Raw genomic sequence first — 19,406 nt, forward strand, 5'->3', positions numbered from 1 at the left:
TTCAGGCGATAAAAACATCACCCAGATAGGCCAGTCGTGTGAGAAACTGAAAATTATGGTCAGTTAAGAAAACTTTAATCTCTTCTCTTAATTCAAAAGAATGTGTTAATACTTTGCCCCTTGATAACCAGCACACTTTGTATGTTGTCAAAACGTTACATGGTCGCTGCCCATATCATTGCATAGTGCAGAAAATACACGAGAGTTCAGGGGCCTTGCTTTAACAAAGTTAACAATTTTCACTGTAGTGTCCAAAACGCCTTTCAAGCGGTCAGGCATTCCCTTGGCAACAAGAGCCTCTCGGTAGATGCTGCAGTGTACCCAAGAGCCTCTCGGTGGATGCTGTAGTGTACCCAAGAGCCTCTCGGTGGATGCTGCAGTGTACCCAAGAGCCTCTCGGTGGATGCTGCAGTGTACCCAAGTGGCGTCAGGAGCAACTGCTTGCACGCGCGTTACCACTCCACTATATCTCCCTGTCATGGCTTTTGCGCCATCAGTACAGATACCAACATAAGCAGCAGCTACGATTGGCTCCATACGGACCGTTAGTGGAATTCCCACGAGAGAGTAACGGTTAATGTGATTGGATGATAATTATTTGACTAGGCTACCTGTATTTGACATTGTGTTGTCATTTCGCAAAACACAAGATGGTTTAATTTTATTTTTGGAAGTGAAAAAGAGGCTACTTAGGCGAGAAAAAAAATGTTTTGGCCCGTTGGAAAATATAAATGGACTGAAAAAATGGCATATTTTATTTGGCGTACCCCGATGGCATTACCCCAGTTTGGAAATGCATGCCCTAAAGCACACGGGAAACTATACCTACACCTACCTATATACCTATACCTACCTCGGCATAAACACACCCCACCGAGCCCCAGGACAGCAACACAAACAGACCCCACAGAGCCCAAGGACAGCAACACAAACAGACCCCACAGAGCCCCAGGACAGCAACACAAGGCCATCAGACTGTTAAACAGCCACCACTAACATAGAGTGGCTGCTGCCAACACACTGACTCAACTCCAGCCACTTTAATAATGGGAATTGATGGGAAATGATGTAAAATATATCACTAGCCACTTTAAACAATGCTACCTAATATAATGTTTACATACCCTACATTATTCATCTCATATGTATATGTATATACTGTACTCTATATCATCTACTGCAACTTTATGTAATACATGTATCACTAGCCACTTTAACTATGCCACTTTGTTTACATACTCATCTCATATGTATGTACTGCACTCAATACCATCTACTGTATCTTGCCTATGCCGCTCTGTACCATCACTCATTCATATATCTTTATGCACATATTCTTTATCCCTTTACACTTGTGTCTATGAGGTAGTAGTTTTGGAATTGTTAGCTAGATTACTTGTTGGTTATTACTGCATTATCGGAACTAGAAGCACAAGCATTTCGCTACACTCTCATTAACATCTGCTAACCATGTGTATGTGACAAATAAAATTTGATTTGATTTGATTTGAAGTAGACTAATACATTATTATAACCAGCATAACCTCTCTATGTAGGCTATTACATTATTATAACCAGCATAACCTCTCTATGTAGACTATTACATTATTATAACCAGCATAACCTCTCTATGTAGGCTATTACATTATTATAACCAGCATAACCTCTTTAAGTAGACTATTACATTATTATAACCAGCATAACCTCTCTATGTAGGCTATTACATTATTATAACCAGCATAACCTCTTTCAGTAGACTATTACATTATTATAACCAGCATAACCTCTCTATGTAGGCTATTACATTACTATAACCAGCATAACCTCTCTATGTAGACTATTACATTATTATAACCAGCATAAACTCTCCATGTAGACTATTACATTATTATAACCAGCATAACCTCTCTATGTAGACTATTACATTATTATAACCAGCATAACCTCTCTATGTAGACTATTACATTATTATAACCAGTATAACCTCTCTATGTAGACTATTACATTATTATAACCAGTATAACCTCTCTATGTAGGCTATTACATTATTATAACCAGTATAACCTCTCCATGTAGACTATTACATTATTATAGACTATATGACCATCATGGAACATAAACCCCTCCATCTAGACTATATGTCCATCATGGAACATAAACCCCTCCATGTAGACTATATGTCCACCATGGAACATAAACCATGTAGACTATATGTCCACCATGGAACATAAACCCCTCCATCTAGACTATATGTCCATCATGGAACATAAACCCCTCCATGTAGACTATATGTCCACCATGGAACATAAACCATGTAGACTATATGTCCACCATGGAACATAAACCCCTCCATGTAGACTATATGTCCATCATGGAACATAAACCCCTCCATCTAGACTATATGTCCATCATGGAACATAAACCCCTCCATGTAGACTATATGTCCACCATGGAACATAAACCATGTAGACTATATGTCCACCATGGAACATAAACCCCTCCATCTAGACTATATGTCCATCATGGAACATAAACCCCTCCATGTAGACTATATGTCCACCATGGAACATAAACCATGTAGACTATATGTCCACCATGGAACATAAACCCCTCCATGTAGACTATATGTCCATCATGGAACATAAACCCCTCCATGTAGACTATATGTCCATCATGGAACATAAACCATGTAGACTATATGTCCATCATGGAACATAAACCATGTAGACTATATGTCCATCATGGAACATAAACCATGTAGACTATATGTCCATCATGGAACATAAACCATGTAGACTATATGTCCATCATCAGCTAGTATCCCTACCTACAGTGTACAGGCTACTCCATCCTACCTGGAGTGTATAGACTACTCCATTCAGCTAGTATCCCTACCTACAGTGTATAGGCTACTCCATCCTACCTACAGTGTGTAGACTACTCCATCCTACCTACAGTGTATAGACTACTCCATCCTACCTGGAGTGTATAGACTACTCCATCCTACCTACAGTGTATAGACTACTCCATCCTACCTACAGTGTATAGACTACTCCATCCTACCTGCAGTGTATAGACTACTCCATCCTACCTACAGTGTATAGACTACTCCATTCAGCTAGTATCCCTACCTACAGTGTATAGACTACTCCATCCTACCTACAGTGTATAGACTACTCCATCCTACCTACAGTGTATAGACTACTCCATCCTACCTACAGTGTATAGACTACTCCATCCTACCTACAGTGTATAGACTACTCCATCCTACCTACAGTGTATAGACTACTCCATCCTACCTACAGTGTATAGACTACTCCATCCTACCTACAGTGTATAGACTACTCCATCCTACCTACAGTGTATAGACTACTCCATCCTACCTACAGTGTATAGACTACTCCATCCTACCTGGAGTGTATAGACTACTCCATCCTACCTGGAGTGTATAGACTACTCCATTCAGCTAGTATCCCTACCTACAGTGTATAGACTACTCCATCCTACCTACAGTGTATAGACTACTCCATCCTACCTGGAGTGTATAGACTACTCCATTCAGCTAGTATCCCTACCTACAGTGTATAGACTACTCCATCCTACCTGGAGTGTATAGACTACTCCATCCTACCTGGAGTGTATAGACTACTCCATCCTACCTGGAGTGTATAGACTACTCCATTCAGCTAGTATCCCTACCTACAGTGTGTAGACTACTCCATCCTACCTACAGTGTATAGACTACTCCATCCTACCTACAGTGTATAGACTACTCCATCCTACCTGGAGTGTATAGACTACTCCATTCAGCTAGTATCCCTACCTACAGTGTATAGACTACTCCATCCTACCTGCAGTGTATAGACTACTCCATCCTACCTACAGTGTGTAGACTACTCCATCCTACCTACAGTGTATAGACTACTCCATCCTACCTACAGTGTATAGACTACTCCATCCTACCTACAGTGTATAGACTACTCCATTCAGCTAGTATCCCTACCTACAGTGTACAGACTACTCCATCCTACCTACAGTGTATAGGCTACTCCATCCTACCTGCAGTGTATAGACTACTCCATTCAGCTAGTATCCCTACCTGCAGTGTATAGGCTACTCCATCCTACCTGCAGTGTACAGACTACTCCATCCTACCTACAGTGTATAGACTACTCCATCCTACCTACAGTGTATAGACTACTCCATCCTACCTACAGTGTATAGACTACTCCATCCTACCTACAGTGTATAGACTACTCCATCCTACCTGCAGTGTATAGACTACTCCATCCTACCTACAGTGTATAGGCTACTCCATCCTACCTGCAGTGTATAGACTACTCCATCCTACCTGCAGTGTATAGACTACTCCATCCTACCTACAGTGTATAGGCTACTCCATCCTACCTACAGTGTATAGACTACTCCATTCAGCTAGTATCCCTACCTACAGTGTATAGACTACTCCATCCTACCTACAGTGTGTAGACTACTCCATCCTACCTACAGTGTATAGACTACTCCATCCTACCTACAGTGTATAGACTACTCCATCCTACCTACAGTGTATAGACTACTCCATTCAGCTAGTATCCCTACCTACAGTGTATAGACTACTCCATTCAGCTAGTATCCCTACCTACAGTGTATAGACTACTCCATCCTACCTGCAGTGTATAGACTACTCCATCCTACCTACAGTGTATAGACTACTCCATTCAGCTAGTATCCCTACCTGCAGTGTATAGACTACTCCATCCTACCTACAGTGTATAGACTACTCCATCCTACCTACAGTGTATAGACTACTCCATCCTACCTACAGTGTATAGGCTACTCCATCCTACCTACAGTGTATAGACTACTCCATCCTACCTACAGTGTATAGGCTACTCCATCCTACCTACAGTGTATAGACTACTCCATCCTACCTGCAGTGTATAGACTACTCCATCCTACCTACAGTGTATAGGCTACTCCATCCTACCTACAGTGTATAGGCTACTCCATCCTACCTACAGTGTGTAGACTACTCCATCCTACCTACAGTGTGTAGACTACTCCATCCTACCTACAGTGTATAGACTACTCCATCCTACCTACAGTGTGTAGACTACTCCATCCTACCTGCAGTGTATAGACTACTCCATCCTACCTGCAGTGTATAGGCTACTCCATCCTACCTACAGTGTATAGACTACTCCATCCTACCTACAGTGTATAGACTACTCCATCCTACCTACAGTGTATAGACTACTCCATCCTACCTACAGTGTATAGGCTACTCCATCCTACCTACAGTGTGTAGACTACTCCATCCTACCTACAGTGTATAGACTACTCCATCCTACCTACAGTGTATAGACTACTCCATTCAGCTAGTATCCCTACCTGCAGTGTATAGGCTACTCCATCCTACCTACAGTGTACAGACTACTCCATCCTACCTACAGTGTATAGACTACTCCATCCTACCTACAGTGTATAGACTACTCCATCCTACCTACAGTGTATAGACTACTCCATCCTACCTACAGTGTATAGGCTACTCCATCCTACCTACAGTGTATAGGCTACTCCATCCTACCTACAGTGTGTAGACTACTCCATCCTACCTACAGTGTGTAGACTACTCCATCCTACCTACAGTGTATAGACTACTCCATCCTACCTACAGTGTGTAGACTACTCCATCCTACCTGCAGTGTATAGACTACTCCATCCTACCTACAGTGTATAGACTACTCCATCCTACCTACAGTGTATAGACTACTCCATCCTACCTGCAGTGTATAGGCTACTCCATCCTACCTACAGTGTATAGGCTACTCCATCCTACCTACAGTGTATAGACTACTCCATCCTACCTACAGTGTATAGACTACTCCATCCTACCTACAGTGTATAGACTACTCCATCCATACCTACAGTGTATAGACTACTCCATCCTACCTGCAGTGTGTAGACTACTCCATCCTACCTACAGTGTATAGACTACTCCATTCAGCTAGTATCCCTACCTACAGTGTATAGACTACTCCATCCTACCTACAGTGTATAGACTACTCCATCCTACCTACAGTGTATAGACTACTCCATCCTACCTACAGTGTATAGACTACTCCATCCTACCTACAGTGTATAGACTACTCCATCCTACCTACAGTGTATAGACTACTCCATCCTACCTACAGTGTATAGGCTACTCCATCCTACCTACAGTGTATAGACTACTCCATCCTACCTACAGTGTATAGACTACTCCATCCTACCTACAGTGTATAGACTACTCCATCCTACCTACAGTGTATAGACTACTCCATCCTACCTACAGTGTATAGGCTACTCCATCCTACCTACAGTGTATAGACTACTCCATCCTACCTACAGTGTATAGACTACTCCATCCTACCTACAGTGTATAGACTACTCCATCCTACCTACAGTGTATAGACTACTCCATCCTACCTACAGTGTATAGACTACTCCATCCTACCTACAGTGTATAGACTACTCCATCCTACCTACAGTGTATAGACTACTCCATCCTACCTACAGTGTATAGACTACTCCATCCTACCTACAGTGTATAGACTACTCCATCCTACCTACAGTGTATAGGCTACTCCATTCAGCTAGTATCCCTACCTACAGTGTATAGACTACTCCATCCTACCTACAGTGTATAGGCTACTCCATTCAGCTAGTATCCCTACCTGCAGTGTATAGACTACTCCATCCTACCTACAGTGTATAGACTACTCCATCCTACCTACAGTGTATAGACTACTCCATCCTACCTACAGTGTATAGACTACTCCATCCTACCTACAGTGTATAGACTACTCCATTCAGCTAGTATCCCTACCTACAGTGTATAGACTACTCCATCCTACCTACAGTGTATAGACTACTCCATCCTACCTACAGTGTATAGACTACTCCATCCTACCTACAGTGTATAGACTACTCCATCCTACCTACAGTGTATAGACTACTCCATCCTACCTGCAGTGTATAGACTACTCCATCCTACCTGCAGTGTATAGACTACTCCATCCTACCTGCAGTGTATAGACTACTCCATCCTACCTGCAGTGTATAGACTACTCCATTCAGCTAGTATCCCTACCTACAGTGTATAGACTACTCCATCCTACCTACAGTGTATAGACTACTCCATCCTACCTGCAGTGTATAGACTACTCCATCCTACCTACAGTGTATAGACTACTCCATCCTACCTACAGTGTATAGACTACTCCATCCTACCTGCAGTGTATAGACTACTCCATCCTACCTGCAGTGTATAGACTACTCCATCCTACCTGCAGTGTATAGACTACTCCATCCTACCTGCAGTGTATAGACTACTCCATTCAGCTAGTATCCCTACCTACAGTGTACAGACTACTCCATCCTACCTACAGTGTATAGACTACTCCATCCTACCTACAGTGTATAGACTACTCCATCCTACCTACAGTGTATAGACTACTCCATCCTACCTGCAGTGTATAGACTACTCCATCCTACCTACAGTGTATAGACTACTCCATCCTACCTACAGTGTATAGACTACTCCATCCTACCTACAGTGTATAGACTACTCCATCCTACCTGCAGTGTATAGACTACTCCATCCTACCTACAGTGTATAGACTACTCCATCCTACCTACAGTGTATAGACTACTCCATCCTACCTACAGTGTATAGACTACTCCATCCTACCTGCAGTGTATAGACTACTCCATCCTACCTGCAGTGTATAGACTACTCCATCCTACCTACAGTGTATAGACTACTCCATTCAGCTAGTATCCCTACCTACAGTGTATAGACTACTCCATCCTACCTACAGTGTATAGACTACTCCATCCTACCTGCAGTGTATAGACTACTCCATCCTACCTACAGTGTATAGACTACTCCATCCTACCTACAGTGTATAGACTACTCCATCCTACCTACAGTGTATAGACTACTCCATCCTACCTACAGTGTATAGACTACTCCATCCTACCTACAGTGTATAGACTACTCCATCCTACCTACAGTGTATAGACTACTCCATCCTACCTACAGTGTATAGACTACTCCATCCTACCTACAGTGTATAGGCTACTCCATTCAGCTAGTATCCCTACCTACAGTGTACAGGCTACTCCATCCTACCTGCAGTGTATAGGCTACTCCATTCAGCTAGTATCCCTACCTGCAGTGTACAGGCTACTCCATTCAGCTAGTATCCCTACCTACAGTGTATAGACTACTCCATCCTACCTACAGTGTATAGACTACTCCATCCTACCTACAGTGTATAGACTACTCCATCCTACCTACAGTGTATAGACTACTCCATCCTACCTACAGTGTGTAGACTACTCCATCCTACCTACAGTGTATAGACTACTCCATCCTACCTACAGTGTATAGACTACTCCATCCTACCTACAGTGTATAGACTACTCCATCCTACCTACAGTGTATAGACTACTCCATCCTACCTACAGTGTATAGACTACTCCATCCTACCTACAGTGTATAGACTACTCCATTCAGCTAGTATCCCTACCTACAGTGTATAGACTACTCCATCCTACCTACAGTGTATAGACTACTCCATCCTACCTACAGTGTATAGACTACTCCATCCTACCTACAGTGTATAGACTACTCCATCCTACCTACAGTGTATAGACTACTCCATCCTACCTACAGTGTATAGACTACTCCATCCTACCTACAGTGTATAGACTACTCCATCCTACCTGCAGTGTATAGACTACTCCATCCTACCTACAGTGTATAGACTACTCCATTCAGCTAGTATCCCTACCTACAGTGTATAGACTACTCCATCCTACCTACAGTGTATAGACTACTCCATCCTACCTACAGTGTATAGACTACTCCATCCTACCTACAGTGTATAGACTACTCCATCCTACCTACAGTGTATAGACTACTCCATCCTACCTACAGTGTATAGACTACTCCATCCTACCTACAGTGTATAGACTACTCCATCCTACCTACAGTGTACAGACTACTCCATCCTACCTACAGTGTATAGACTACTCCATTCAGCTAGTATCCCTACCTACAGTGTATAGACTACTCCATTCAGCTAGTATCCCTACCTACAGTGTATAGACTACTCCATCCTACCTACAGTGTGTAGACTACTCCATCCTACCTACAGTGTATAGACTACTCCATCCTACCTACAGTGTATAGACTACTCCATCCTACCTACAGTGTATAGACTACTCCATCCTACCTACAGTGTATAGACTACTCCATCCTACCTACAGTGTATAGACTACTCCATCCTACCTACAGTGTATAGACTACTCCATCCTACCTACAGTGTATAGACTACTCCATCCTACCTACAGTGTGTAGACTACTCCATCCTACCTACAGTGTATAGACTACTCCATCCTACCTACAGTGTATAGACTACTCCATTCAGCTAGTATCCCTACCTACAGTGTATAGACTACTCCATCCTACCTACAGTGTATAGACTACTCCATTCAGCTAGTATCCCTACCTACAGTGTATAGGCTACTCCATCCTACCTACAGTGTATAGACTACTCCATTCAGCTAGTATCCCTACCTACAGTGTATAGACTACTCCATCCTACCTACAGTGTGTAGACTACTCCATCCTACCTACAGTGTGTAGACTACTCCATCCTACCTACAGTGTATAGACTACTCCATCCTACCTACAGTGTATAGACTACTCCATCCTACCTACAGTGTATAGGCTACTCCATCCTACCTACAGTGTATAGACTACTCCATCCTACCTACAGTGTATAGACTACTCCATCCTACCTACAGTGTATAGACTACTCCATCCTACCTACAGTGTATAGACTACTCCATCCTACCTACAGTGTATAGGCTACTCCATCCTACCTACAGTGTGTAGACTACTCCATCCTACCTACAGTGTATAGACTACTCCATCCTACCTACAGTGTATAGACTACTCCATCCTACCTACAGTGTATAGACTACTCCATCCTACCTACAGTGTATAGACTACTCCATCCTACCTACAGTGTATAGACTACTCCATCCTACCTACAGTGTATAGACTACTCCATTCAGCTAGTATCCCTACCTACAGTGTATAGACTACTCCATCCTACCTACAGTGTATAGACTACTCCATTCAGCTAGTATCCCTACCTACAGTGTATAGGCTACTCCATCCTACCTACAGTGTATAGACTACTCCATTCAGCTAGTATCCCTACCTACAGTGTACAGGCTACTCCATTCAGCTAGTATCCCTACCTACAGTGTATAGACTACTCCATCCTACCTACAGTGTATAGACTACTCCATCCTACCTACAGTGTATAGACTACTCCATTCAGCTAGTATCCCTACCTACAGTGTATAGACTACTCCATCCTACCTACAGTGTATAGACTACTCCATCCTACCTACAGTGTATAGACTACTCCATCCTACCTACAGTGTATAGACTACTCCATCCTACCTACAGTGTATAGACTACTCCATCCTACCTACAGTGTATAGACTACTCCATCCTACCTACAGTGTATAGACTACTCCATCCTACCTACAGTGTATAGACTACTCCATCCTACCTACAGTGTATAGGCTACTCCATCCTACCTACAGTGTATAGACTACTCCATCCTACCTACAGTGTATAGACTACTCCATCCTACCTACAGTGTATAGACTACTCCATCCTACCTACAGTGTATAGACTACTCCATCCTACCTACAGTGTATAGACTACTCCATCCTACCTACAGTGTATAGACTACTCCATTCAGCTAGTATCCCTACCTACAGTGTATAGACTACTCCATCCTACCTACAGTGTATAGACTACTCCATCCTACCTACAGTGTACAGACTACTCCATCCTACCTACAGTGTATAGACTACTCCATCCTACCTACAGTGTATAGACTACTCCATCCTACCTACAGTGTATAGACTACTCCATCCTACCTACAGTGTATAGACTACTCCATTCAGCTAGTATCCCTACCTACAGTGTATAGACTACTCCATCCTACCTACAGTGTATAGACTACTCCATCCTACCTACAGTGTATAGACTACTCCATCCTACCTGCAGTGTATAGACTACTCCATCCTACCTACAGTGTATAGGCTACTCCATCCTACCTACAGTGTATAGACTACTCCATTCAGCTAGTATCCCTACCTACAGTGTATAGACTACTCCATCCTACCTACAGTGTATAGGCTACTCCATCCTACCTACAGTGTATAGACTACTCCATCCTACCTACAGTGTATAGACTACTCCATCCTACCTACAGTGTATAGACTACTCCATTCAGCTAGTATCCCTACCTACAGTGTATAGACTACTCCATCCTACCTACAGTGTATAGACTACTCCATCCTACCTACAGTGTGTAGACTACTCCATCCTACCTACAGTGTGTAGACTACTCCATCCTACCTACAGTGTATAGGCTACTCCATCCTACCTACAGTGTATAGACTACTCCATCCTACCTACAGTGTATAGACTACTCCATCCTACCTACAGTGTATAGACTACTCCATCCTACCTACAGTGTATAGACTACTCCATCCTACCTACAGTGTATAGACTACTCCATCCTACCTACAGTGTATAGACTACTCCATCCTACCTACAGTGTATAGGCTACTCCATCCTACCTACAGTGTGTAGACTACTCCATCCTACCTACAGTGTATAGACTACTCCATCCTACCTACAGTGTATAGACTACTCCATCCTACCTACAGTGTATAGACTACTCCATCCTACCTACAGTGTATAGACTACTCCATCCTACCTACAGTGTATAGACTACTCCATCCTACCTACAGTGTATAGACTACTCCATTCAGCTAGTATCCCTACCTACAGTGTATAGACTACTCCATCCTACCTACAGTGTATAGACTACTCCATTCAGCTAGTATCCCTACCTACAGTGTATAGGCTACTCCATCCTACCTACAGTGTATAGACTACTCCATTCAGCTAGTATCCCTACCTACAGTGTACAGGCTACTCCATTCAGCTAGTATCCCTACCTACAGTGTATAGACTACTCCATCCTACCTACAGTGTATAGACTACTCCATCCTACCTACAGTGTATAGACTACTCCATTCAGCTAGTATCCCTACCTACAGTGTATAGACTACTCCATCCTACCTACAGTGTATAGACTACTCCATCCTACCTACAGTGTATAGACTACTCCATCCTACCTACAGTGTATAGACTACTCCATCCTACCTACAGTGTATAGACTACTCCATCCTACCTACAGTGTATAGACTACTCCATCCTACCTACAGTGTATAGACTACTCCATCCTACCTACAGTGTATAGACTACTCCATCCTACCTACAGTGTATAGGCTACTCCATCCTACCTACAGTGTATAGACTACTCCATCCTACCTACAGTGTATAGACTACTCCATCCTACCTACAGTGTATAGACTACTCCATCCTACCTACAGTGTATAGACTACTCCATCCTACCTACAGTGTATAGACTACTCCATCCTACCTACAGTGTATAGACTACTCCATTCAGCTAGTATCCCTACCTACAGTGTATAGACTACTCCATCCTACCTACAGTGTATAGACTACTCCATCCTACCTACAGTGTACAGACTACTCCATCCTACCTACAGTGTATAGACTACTCCATCCTACCTACAGTGTATAGACTACTCCATCCTACCTACAGTGTATAGACTACTCCATCCTACCTACAGTGTATAGACTACTCCATTCAGCTAGTATCCCTACCTACAGTGTATAGACTACTCCATCCTACCTACAGTGTATAGACTACTCCATCCTACCTACAGTGTATAGACTACTCCATCCTACCTGCAGTGTATAGACTACTCCATCCTACCTACAGTGTATAGGCTACTCCATCCTACCTACAGTGTATAGACTACTCCATTCAGCTAGTATCCCTACCTACAGTGTATAGACTACTCCATCCTACCTACAGTGTATAGGCTACTCCATCCTACCTACAGTGTATAGACTACTCCATCCTACCTACAGTGTATAGACTACTCCATCCTACCTACAGTGTATAGACTACTCCATTCAGCTAGTATCCCTACCTACAGTGTATAGACTACTCCATCCTACCTACAGTGTATAGACTACTCCATCCTACCTACAGTGTGTAGACTACTCCATCCTACCTACAGTGTGTAGACTACTCCATCCTACCTACAGTGTATAGGCTACTCCATCCTACCTACAGTGTATAGACTACTCCATCCTACCTACAGTGTATAGACTACTCCATCCTACCTACAGTGTATAGACTACTCCATCCTACCTACAGTGTATAGACTACTCCATTCAGCTAGTATCCCTACCTACAGTGTATAGGCTACTCCATCCTACCTACAGTGTATAGACTACTCCATTCAGCTAGTATCCCTACCTACAGTGTATAGACTACTCCATCCTACCTGCAGTGTATAGACTACTCCATCCTACCTACAGTGTATAGACTACTCCATCCTACCTACAGTGTATAGACTACTCCATTCAGCTAGTATCCCTACCTACAGTGTACAGACTACTCCATCCTACCTACAGTGTATAGGCTACTCCATCCTACCTACAGTGTATAGACTACTCCATCCTACCTACAGTGTGTAGACTACTCCATCCTACCTACAGTGTGTAGACTACTCCATCCTACCTACAGTGTGTAGACTACTCCATCCTACCTACAGTGTGTAGACTACTCCATCCTACCTACAGTGTGTAGACTACTCCATCCTACCTACAGTGTATAGACTACTCCATCCTACCTACAGTGTGTAGGCTACTCCATCCTACCTACAGTGTACAGACTACTCCATCCTACCTACAGTGTATAGGCTACTCCATTCAGCTAGTATCCCTACCTACAGTGTATAGGCTACTCCATTCAGCTAGTATCCCTACCTACAGTGTATAGACTACTCCATCCTACCTACAGTGTATAGGCTACTCCATTCAGCTAGTATCCCTACCTACAGTGTATAGACTACTCCATCCTACCTACAGTGTATAGGCTACTCCATTCAGCTAGTATCCCTACCTACAGTGTATAGACTACTCCATTCAGCTAGTATCCCTACCTACAGTGTATAGACTACTCCATCCTACCTACAGTGTATAGGCTACTCCATTCAGCTAGTATCCCTACCTACAGTGTATAGGCTACTCCATTCAGCTAGTATCCCTACCTACAGTGTATAGACTACTCCATCCTACCTACAGTGTATAGGCTACTCCATTCAGCTAGTATCCCTACCTACAGTGTATAGACTACTCCATTCAGCTAGTATCCCTACCTACAGTGTATAGACTACTCCATCCTACCTACAGTGTATAGGCTACTCCATTCAGCTAGTATCCCTACCTACAGTGTATAGACTACTCCATTCAGCTAGTATCCCTACCTACAGTGTATAGACTACTCCATCCTACCTACAGTGTATAGGCTACTCCATTCAGCTAGTATCCCTACCTACAGTGTACAGACTACTCCATTCAGCTAGTATCCCTACCTACAGTGTATAGACTACTCCATCCTACCTACAGTGTATAGGCTACTCCATTCAGCTAGTATCCCTACCTACAGTGTATAGACTACTCCATTCAGCTAGTATCCCTACCTACAGTGTATAGACTACTCCATCCTACCTACAGTGTATAGGCTACTCCATTCAGCTAGTATCCCTACCTACAGTGTATAGGCTACTCCATTCAGCTAGTATCCCTACCTACAGTGTATAGACTACTCCATCCTACCTACAGTGTATAGACTACTCCATTCAGCTAGTATCCCTACCTACAGTGTATAGACTACTCCATCCTACCTGCAGTGTATAGACTACTCCATCCTACCTGCAGTGTATAGACTACTCCATCCTACCTACAGTGTATAGACTACTCCATCCTACCTACAGTGTATAGACTACTCCATCCTACCTACAGTGTATAGACTACTCCATCCTACCTACAGTGTATAGACTACTCCATTCAGCTAGTATCCCTACCTACAGTGTATAGACTACTCCATCCTACCTACAGTGTATAGGCTACTCCATTCAGCTAGTATCCCTACCTGCAGTGTACAGGCTACATCCCCATTTCCAAAAAGAGCCTTTGTCTGGTTACCAAAGACGAGCTCCTCCAAACATATTGAAATGATTCCGTCCAATAAGGCCATATCAACGGTAGTCCTCGGCTGAGCAAGGCAGTTAACCCACTGTTCCCCTGAACAAGGCAGTTAACCCACTGTTCCCCTGAACAAGGCAGTTAACCCACTGTTCCCCTGAGCAAGGCAGTTAACCCACTGTTCCCCTGAACAAGGCAGTTAACCCACTGTTCCCCTGAACAAGGCAGTTAACCCACTGTTCCCCTGAACAAGGCAGTTAACCCACTGTTCCCCTGAACAAGGCAGTTAACCCACTGTTCCCCTGAACAAGGCAGTTAACCCACTGTTCCCCTGAACAAGGCAGTTATAACCCACTGTTCCCCTGAACAAGGCAGTTAACCCACTGTTCCCCTGAACAAGGCAGTTAACCCACTGTTCCCCTGAACAAGGCAGTTAACCCACTGTTCCCCTGAACAAGGCAGTTAACCCACTGTTCCCCTGAACAAGGCAGTTAACCCACTGTTCCCCTGAACAAGGCAGTTAACCCACTGTTCCCCTGAACAAGGCAGTTAACCCGCTGTTCCCCTGAACAAGGCAGTTAACCCACTGTTCCCCTGAACAAGGCAGTTAACCCACTGTTCCCCTGAACAAGGCAGTTATCCCATTGTTCCCCTGAACAAGGCAGTTAACCCACTGTTCCCCTGAACAAGGCAGTTAACCCACTGTTCCCCTGAACAAGGCAGTTAACCCACTGTTCCCCTGAACAAGGCAGTTAACCCACTGTTCCCCTGAACAAGGCAGTTAACCCACTGTTCCCCTGAACAAGGCAGTTAACCCACTGTTCCCCTGAACAAGGCAGTTAACCCACTGTTCCCCTGAACAAGGCAGTTAACCCACTGTTCCCCTGAACAAGGCAGTTAACCCACTGTTCCCCTGAACAAGGCAGTTAACCCCACCCATTTATTCAATTTATCTTTGTTAAACTCTTATTTTCACCTAACCATAACCTTATACCGAACCCTAAAGTAAGACCAAAAGGCAATTGTTGCGAATGTAGACTTTGTGGCTGTGTTATCTAGTGAAAACCACTTGAAGCCCTCTCTCCCTCGGATTTACGTGCAGAATAATACGAGATGCTCTGAGACCAGGTTGCTCTCTCTCTCTCTCTCTCTCTCTCTCCAAAGGACAATTGATGAAATAAGGCTATTAACGCTACACGATTACTCCTATTATATAAGTTATCAGGACACTTTACAGGCAAATGGCAGATTAATACGTGAGAATTTCCTCAGGCACTAAGATTCAGACTACACACCAATATTGTAGCCATTAGCATTACTTCACCAATATGATGGTTCTGTGTTAGACGGGACAGACTTGCTTTTGGGACAGATATGAAAAGACAGCTATCATTACCTGTGCTGATAATATCCCAGACACGCCATGGGACCTATAAATTACTATCCAGCTGTCTAACTTTCCAGCCGTCTGTCTAGCTCATTTAGGTTCAAGTAGATGCTCATCTTTCTCAAACCACAACCTGAACGTTTCAAATGTTACCAAGTAGTTCGTCTACATTTATACAATTTATAATTTGGAAAGGAAGAATGAGGAGATGTATCTTAGCAAGTACCACATCACTGCCCCGATGACATTTGTTTTACCCTAACGGAAAAAGCTTGAACTTACCGGTTACAACGTGTCCAGCCTCGGAAGTTTTATAACGGTTTTAGATGCTTCCAGGGATAGACTCTTCTATACTAAATGTTATTTTCTCTAATGTTTTCAAAGGTTGATGAAATAAAAATTGAAATGGTTTCGTCTTGATTTATGCACCTTATAAGAAGCGTTCAGTGTGCGGGGCTTGGACCTCCTAGCCAATTGACTTTCAACCCTCTCTGTCGGTACATTGCCAGCTGTACAGCCCTCAGAGAGAGAGAGGAGGGAGAGCTGGAGCTGATTCGTCGATTTGTTGCACGACTTTAAAAGGGGACGGATTTCCCTGAAGACACTGCCCCTTTCATGGATGATTTTGTAAGAGATTTTCCACTTTCATAACGCTTTTATAACATCAATAAAAATGTTCACAATAATTCAAATTTATGTCTTTCTATTTCCAAGAAGATATAGAGAAAAATCTGACTTTCATTACCATTATTTAACTTATGACAGCTTTCTAAAAACATTTTTCCTCGGATTTATTTAGGCTATCTTTCAATCGAAAACACATTTCCATTACAGAATTTGCAAAAAGTAAAAGTAGGCTGTTTAAGTACCACCTGACCTTAAAATTATTTATTTTCCATACCAAATAAATCTATTACAAACACATTGTACATGTTATGTCACCAAAAGATTTATGGAGGTTTAAGGAGTGAAAGATGGGTCTGATTTTAAAGTTGCCAATGATTTCAAGCCTGTATGTAGGCAGCAGCCTCTCTGTGTTAGTGATGGCTGTTTATCAGTCTGATGGCCTTGAGATATAAGCTGTTTTTTCAGTCTCTCGGTCCCAGCTTTGATGCACCTGTACAGACCTCGCCTTCTGGATGATAGCGGGGTGAACAGGCAGTGGCTCGGGTGGTTGTTGTCCTTGATTATCTTTTTGGCCTTCCTGTGACATGGGGTGCTGTAGGTTTCAAGGAAGGCAGGTAGTTTGCGCCTGGTGATGCGTTGTGCAGACCGCACCACCCTCTGGAGAGCCTTGCCGTTGTGGGCGGTGCAGTTGCCGTACCAGGCGGTGATACAGCCCGACAGGATGCTCTCGATTGTGCATCTGTACTGACCTTGTTTGTGAGGGTTTTAGGTGACAAGCCAAATTTCTTCAGCCTCCTGAGGTTGAAGAGGCACTGTTGCCTTCTCCACTGCTGCCCCGTTGATGTGGATATGGTGCTAGTTACTGAGTTATCTGCACAGTTATAGCCCAGAAAATCCTGTAAAAGTCATAGTGTGGTGTGTATGCCAGTGGGCAGTTGCCAGAGGAGAGAGATATACATTTGTGCAGCAGGTAAAATAATGATATACAACAGACAAACTAGATAACCAGCCAAACTACACACCATATTAGGAATTGGCTACCTTGCTAGTTAACTATTAAGCTATTAGCATGCATTAATGTTGAAGTCATATGCAGGGCCGGATTAAGATGTTTTTTTTTTATTTATTTTTTACTACTCAAGGTGATGGCAGTAGCCTATCTCAAGATGAGATACTTTGAAAAACAGTTCTGCTGTTTGGCAACAACAACAAAAAATGGGTGTTGTTGCGAATTTATATTTATATTTGTTTATATTGGTGCCACACACAGACTAGTCTTCTCTTTTCAGCAGTATTTTGAATGGGCTATTTTGCTAGTTATCTATTAAGCTATTAGCATGCATTAATGTTAAAGTCATATGCAGTGTGTTGGGTGTTGTTGAGAATTGTTTATACTAGTCTTCTCTTTTCAGCAGTAGGCATTTACTTTCCAAACTGTACCTTGTTCCCGCAAAATAAAGGAAACACTTGAGTAAAGAAGTGATACAACGTATATGCTGTGTGGTGGGGTGCGTTTTCCTGGCATGGTTTAGGTCCACTAGTAGAATCTACGCCACGGAGCATTGAAGTTGTCCTGGAAGCTCATGGAAGCCCAATAACCTTGTAATAAGACACTTTGTTGGTGTTTCCTTTATTTAGGTAGTTACGTGCGTGTGCTTGTGAGACCATTTTAATACACTGTTATTTTGTTAAACTATTGATCCTCTGTCGCAAAATGTTGCTCTCTGGTATATTTTGAACATTGAGATCCTGGTATGTAGCCTGTAGAAAGACAGACAATCCTACGAAGACATGCTTTTAATAAATGTCACTTTAATAATGCCACTTTAATCATGTTTACATATCTTGCATTACTCATCTCATATGTATATACTGTATTTTACACCATCTATTGCATCTTGCCTATGCCGCTCGGTCATCACTCATCCATATATTTATATGTACATATTCTCATTCAACCCTTTAGATGTGTGTGTGTATTAGGTAGTTGTTGTGGAATTGTTAGATGACTTGTTACATGTTACTGCACGGTCGGGAACTAGAAGCACAAGCATTTCTCTACACTCGCATTAACATCTGCTAACCATGTGTATGAGACCAATAACATCTGATTTTTCATAAATGTGCTCGCTTGGATCTAAAAATCCGCTC

At 42.9% G+C, this 19,406-nt stretch overlaps 1 protein-coding gene across 4 annotated transcripts in view; it reads right to left on the reverse strand.

The window, feature by feature from the left end:
* LOC110498419 (lysyl oxidase homolog 3B) overlaps positions 1-17,137 on the reverse strand; it is a 104,489-nt gene extending 87,352 nt beyond the window's left edge. For all 4 annotated transcript variants that reach the window (XM_036955421.1, XM_036955423.1, XM_036955420.1 and 1 more), the window contains exon 1: positions 16,911-17,137. The gene's annotated coding sequence lies outside the window, so the exon portion shown is untranslated. The remainder of the gene's footprint in view (positions 1-16,910) is intronic.
* Positions 17,138-19,406: the final 2,269 nt, after the last annotated feature.

This window comes from Oncorhynchus mykiss, chromosome 19 (assembly GCF_013265735.2).
Source record: "Oncorhynchus mykiss isolate Arlee chromosome 19, USDA_OmykA_1.1, whole genome shotgun sequence".
NCBI lineage: Eukaryota > Metazoa > Chordata > Actinopteri > Salmoniformes > Salmonidae > Oncorhynchus > Oncorhynchus mykiss.